This window comes from Urocampus carinirostris, chromosome 18 (assembly GCF_059441175.1).
Source record: "Urocampus carinirostris isolate Australia breed hairy pipefish chromosome 18, RoL_Ucar_1.0, whole genome shotgun sequence".
NCBI classification, from domain to species: Eukaryota; Metazoa; Chordata; class Actinopteri; order Syngnathiformes; family Syngnathidae; genus Urocampus; species Urocampus carinirostris.
Genome location: NC_142366.1, coordinates 5,565,078 through 5,570,941, shown reverse-complemented (window position 1 = coordinate 5,570,941; position 5,864 = coordinate 5,565,078).

The window sequence follows — 5,864 nt, the reverse complement described above, 5'->3', positions numbered from 1 at the left end:
ATCTGCGCTGCCAAATGCTTCTGTTGTTTTTGACTTTCATCCTTACCTCAGTTAAAGAATATGTGCCCCAACCAGACTGTTAAAGTTTGACTGAATGAGCTCATTATAAAAGAACTTACCGCATCCCTCCTATCAGTTTTTTTAATCAATGTCCTCTTCCTCAACATTTCAAATTCTGTTCCTGCATCAAATGTTATGATATACACAGAAAAAAAGGATTTTTTAAATCAATGATCATTTTGCCTAACTTCACAGTATAAAGCAGGTGTGTTAAACCTGCAGCCCGCAGGCCAGATAGGCCCGCCAACAAGATGAACCCTGCGAGACAATGCTGAGAGAGGTGCAAGAGAAAAATCAGCTGTAGTTTTATGCATGTCCATTTGAAGTCTCCAAAGCCAGCAACTACTCATAAAGACACCGTCAGTATTTATTTCACTCTCGCTGATTCTTCTCTGTATTTCTCTTCCTCTCTTTCTTAGTCTCTAGCGGTCTTTCTTACTCTCTTTCTCTCCCATTTTCTCTCTCTCTTTTTATTTATTTTATACTCAGTCTTTCATTCACTTTCTGTCTTTCTTTCTCCCTTTCTCTGCCTGTCTCTCTCTCTCTTCCTCTCTGTCTTACTTTGTCGCTGTGTGTCTATCTCAGTGCCTCTCTCTCTTAATTTCTCCTTCTCTCTCTCCTCCTCTTGCTGTCTCAGTGCTTTCTTTTTCTCTGTCTTTCTTTTGTTTCTATATCTGTGCATTTCTCCTTTTTCTTTCTTTCTTTCTTTCTTTCTTTCTTTCTTTCTTTCTTTCTTTCTTTCTTTCTTTCTTTCTTTCTTTCTTTCTTTCTTTCTTTCTTTCTTTCTTTTTTTCTTTCTTTCTTTCTTTCTTTCTTTCTTTCTTTCTTTCTTTCTTTCTTTCTATCATTCTATCATTCTATCTTTCTGTCTTTCTATCTTTCTCACATTATCTTTCATTCGTTCTCTCCTTATTTATTCTTTTTCTCTAACTCTCCCTCTCTCTTTCTTTTTCTTCCTCACTTTCTTTTTATGTCCCGCTGTCTTGCTCTCTTGTACTCTCTTCTTTCGCTCTCTCTTCTTTTGACCCTCTTTCTTTCCTTTTTTCTTTGTCTTTGATCTACCTGTGAGTTTTTTTTACCACATAGTCCTCGAGCTCAAAAGAGTTTAAAAACATTTCAAATCCTATTCCTTCATCTAACTGTATTCAATGCATGAAATTAATCCGTTTTTTTTCAACTGTTTTGATCCAAGGCGCACTTATTTAAAAATGTTGATGCACACCGTGTGTTAAATGTTTGAAAATCATTTTACAGCACATGCAGTTTCATGTATTTTTTTTCCAACTCACTCAGTGCCATGGATGTATTTTCACATCATTTACATTTGTTTCCACTCCAACAAATTTAATTTAACACTAAAATAGACACATTTTAAAGTACAACTTATTTAAACATAGAAAAAAAATAACCAAAACATCATTTTGATTGTTGAAAATATTCTAAAACAAAGTCTTCAAATGAGCAAAAAAATCCAAGTATGCTTGATATGCTTGATATCCCTTAAAGATATATATTTTTTAGTATAGAGTGATTAATGTCAGTAATAGTATTGTACATTTTAAAAATAAAAACCAACATTTTCTGACAATGGAGTACACATTTTTCTTTTTTTCCCAAAACAATATAAATTATGAATAAAGTTAAGGGAAAAAATAATTGCCATTTTGTGACTATGGTATCATTTTTTTATGCAATGAGAGTCTACTTTTGTTTTGAATTTCAGTGAAAATGAATGAGTTATTAACTTCAATGATCATATTGTCACGGTTGCCCATTGCCCTCACTTGGCCCCGCCCGTTTGGCGCCAGCTGCGACTCGTTGCCTGATTGGCTTCCCTCCTATTTAGAGTCAGTGCTCTCACTCACCCCTTGTCAGTCCGTCAACTAACCGCAAGCCGTGTGTTTTGACTCTGTCCGGCATCCTGCTTTTGAATCCTGTCCGGTATTGATCCCGTCTACCTCCTGTTTGATATCTGACTCCAGTACCCAGTGTCTGGTATCGATCCCGTCTATCTCGTCCTGTCTGATATCTGACTCCAGTATCAGGTATCGATCCCGTCTATCTCGTCCTGTCTGATATCTGACTCCAGTCTCCAGTATTTGGTATTGATCCCGTCTATCTCGTCTTGTTTGATATCTGACTCCGGTCTCCAGTGTGCAGTATCGTTCCCGTCTGTCGCGTCCTGTCTGATATCTGACTTCAGTCTCCAGTATCCGGTATCAATCCCGTCTGTCTCGTCCTGTCTATCTGATTCCAGTCTCCAGTATCTAGTATATCCTGCTTCTGAATCATATCCGGTATCGATCCCGTCTATCTCGTCCTGTCTGATATCTGACTCCAGTCTCAAGTGTCTAGTATCGTTCCTGTCCATCCCGTCCTGTCCGGTATCTGCTCGTGTATCTGGTATGGATCTCTTCGGCCTCTGGCTTCCTGTTTTTCCACACGGGATGTCTGTCTTACTTCTTCCGCCCAGCCATCGCCGAATCTTCACGCGCATAAATGCCCCATTACCGTAAATTAAAGCTTGTGTGAAAATGTTACGCATCTTGGTCCTCCTCTTGTACTGGTTCTGACACATATTGCCCAATTTGACCGTATAGAATTAAATTCTCATTCATGGTCACCGAAATTATTTTCTTTAAAAACATTTTGAATTTCTCCATCAAACCTTATTTAATGCATGGAGAGAATTGTTGTTTTTGTAAATGTTTTCTGAGCTAAGGCACACTTTACATTATCTGAATAATGTCGAGGCACACCATGTGCTAAATGTTCAAAACTCAGTTGCACCAACCAGTTTCATGTATTTTTGACGTATTTTCACGTCATTTACGTTTTTTTCTGCCAACACTCAAATATAATTTATTACTAGAATAGACACATTTGCCTATCTTAAAGTACAATTAAGTTAGAAATATAAACAAAAAGATTTAAGATGAGAAAAATCACACTTAAAACAAGCTTGTGAGGTACAATGTATTATTCTGATTCATTTAGAAATAAGGATTTATAATAACTGTATTATTCCAGACACTTTCTAATTGTAAATTAATTCATCAGTATAATTGTTTTTTGTTTTTGTAACGCTATACAGTACCTTTAGAGGCTCATAAAATGTATGAAGAAGGAAGAAATAAGGACTGCAGATGCTACCGATTCCAGCGTTTATTAAAAGCTTCCCAAAACGAAGAAGAACCAACAGTTACGGGTGTTTGGAATCCTTGACAATGCTTGAATTTAACAGTGTGTTTTTCAAGGATTGACAAGTGCTTGTAAATGCTTGAAATTTTGCCACGTTACACCTGAAAATGACACAGACACTGCACTCTGGAGGCTTCGCTTTTCCATTGCATTTTTTCCCTTGTGATTACCGACAGCAGGCATTAGTTTGTATAGCATTGTTCCAGGCAGGTGCATGCTAAACAGGGCATTATGACATATGTAATAGTGCAAGGATTAGGTAGCAATTATGAACATTTGTTATGGGCCATGTAAAAAACTTGAGATAGCATTTCCTGGTAGTAAATCTTAAGGGGGAAAACTTCCTGCAACTGAAAATGTAAGCTACATATTACCGTCATTTTACACAATTCTTTTACAGGGAAGGATGTGTCTCAAAAATATTTACACACGTATTGCTCAAATCAACAAAATTATTTGAGATTTACTCAAGATCTAAAAACCACATGTCCTGATAAATGCACATGCATGATTAAAAACTGCTTAAGTAAATTGTAGATATATTTGTGGATCTTCAACAAACATGATTCACACCGACTTTTTTTAAATGATGCTGAAAAATTGTCTTCAATAGTCCTTAACATTATTTTAATTTGGCCATGAAAAACGTGGATTCTTATGAAGCATTTCAAGGGTGCAAAATTTGCAAAAAGACCTGGAATAACTCTGCCTTGATTTGTGTTTTTCACAATAATGATAAGCTTCTAGTGAAGAACGTTCATTGTTTTATAATGTCTGAGTGGAATCATAAACAATGCAAGCGTTAATCTTCGAACTTTATAACTATGATGTCGGAGGAGTCACGTGGAAAGAATTTTGATGACTTATACGAGGGACGACAGATAAGGTGGGGTGGCTGAGTCCGGAGAACTGATAAAACATTTGCGGATGTGAATGATTTTGTTCTCTAACGTGAACTCCTACGCCCAATGTTATGCATCTTGCCAGTTAACCAGTCTAAATTATAACGTTTTTTTTTCCGTGTACAGTATTTGAATCTGCTCGAGCGTGACCACATTGACGTTTCTGACCGATTACTGAATCCCTCAACTCTTACAAATGATTAATCCTCAATTCCAGGGTTCCTACGGGTGCTTGAAATCCTTACAATAGCTTGAACTTTAATGTTGTGTTTCAAGGTTGTCATTATTATTAGTGCCTGAATGAAATTTAGTGATTATTAGCATATTAGAGTTAATGTCACGGTTGCCATGGTGCCCAGTTGGTCCCAGCCGGGTGGCGCCGGGTTCTGTCGCGGTTGCCATGGCGCCCAATTGGCCTCGCCCATGAGATGCGTTGACTGATTGCTCCTTGGTAGTACTTAAACGCGGTCCTTTGAGCCGTTAGTTGGCTGAGCGTCTGTGAAACTTCTGCAAAACTCCTGTTAAACTTTGTGAAATGCTTACTCTGTGAATTTGCCTGCGTTTGATCCTGTTTTATTTTTGGCCTGATTTGTTTGATTTTGACAACTCTTTTGTTCGGATTTCAATCCACTTCTGTGACCATCGATCCCCGGACCGAGTGTGCGCTCATTCCTCCTCTCCCAAATAAATTGTGAGTACGTTACGCTATTGGGTTCTCAATCCTGTTTACTGTCCTGGTTCGTGATAGTTAATAGCTGGGTAAAACTAATACCTAATATGGTATTCTTATCACGACTATTATGATGATGATGATTATTATTATAAATTCTGTGACTGTTAGTGTTATTATTATTAGTACTATCGGTATTCAAATAATGTTAGTGAACAGAAGCCTTATATAGTCAATAGATGGGTCAAGCTAATAATTGAACTTGTCATGGTAACCATTATCATGACTACTATTTTGGTTGTTGTTTTTGTTGTTAATATTATTGTCATTATCAACTATATGACTATTCTTATTGTTGAATGTTGGTATTGTTATTATATTGCTGTTAGCATTATACAAGGCAAATTGATTACAATCTAGATCATTTTTAAACACAAAACAATCAGGTGAATTAATGTTTGTGATGATGGTGAAAATTAAACAAAAAACAAACAAATGGAACTAAAATCACATGGAGAACTTTTAATAAGAACATAAAACAGACATACCTGCACAACTCATAGTAATGGCAAACAAGTGGGAGTTTTGATGCTGGAGGTATTTGGCTTAAGCTCCCATGTTTTGTCAGGACACTTAACAATGAGTGGTCCTGTTGCCTTGGGGGCGGTACCAGCCCCCCACCCACCCTCCTCTAGCAACAGGTACAAAGATACTTTGTATGATGAACCAAACACACCACGGAACAGTCTGTTGTCACCATGAGCACCAATGAGAATTATTGTTATTATAATAGATGCTCTTATTATATATAACGCTGAAAATGTCCGGAGACAGCAATGATGATGATGTAAATGACTGAAAAAATAGTGATGGTGATGATGATGAAGTGACTGTGCATCCAAATATGTATTTATAGGAGGTGTTTGTTATAATTAAATACACGGGAAGTCTAACTGTAAAACACAATTATTAAGGAAGTCAAAAGGGTATGATTAAATAAGCATATTCTTCCTCTCTATTCCTTTTCGGAT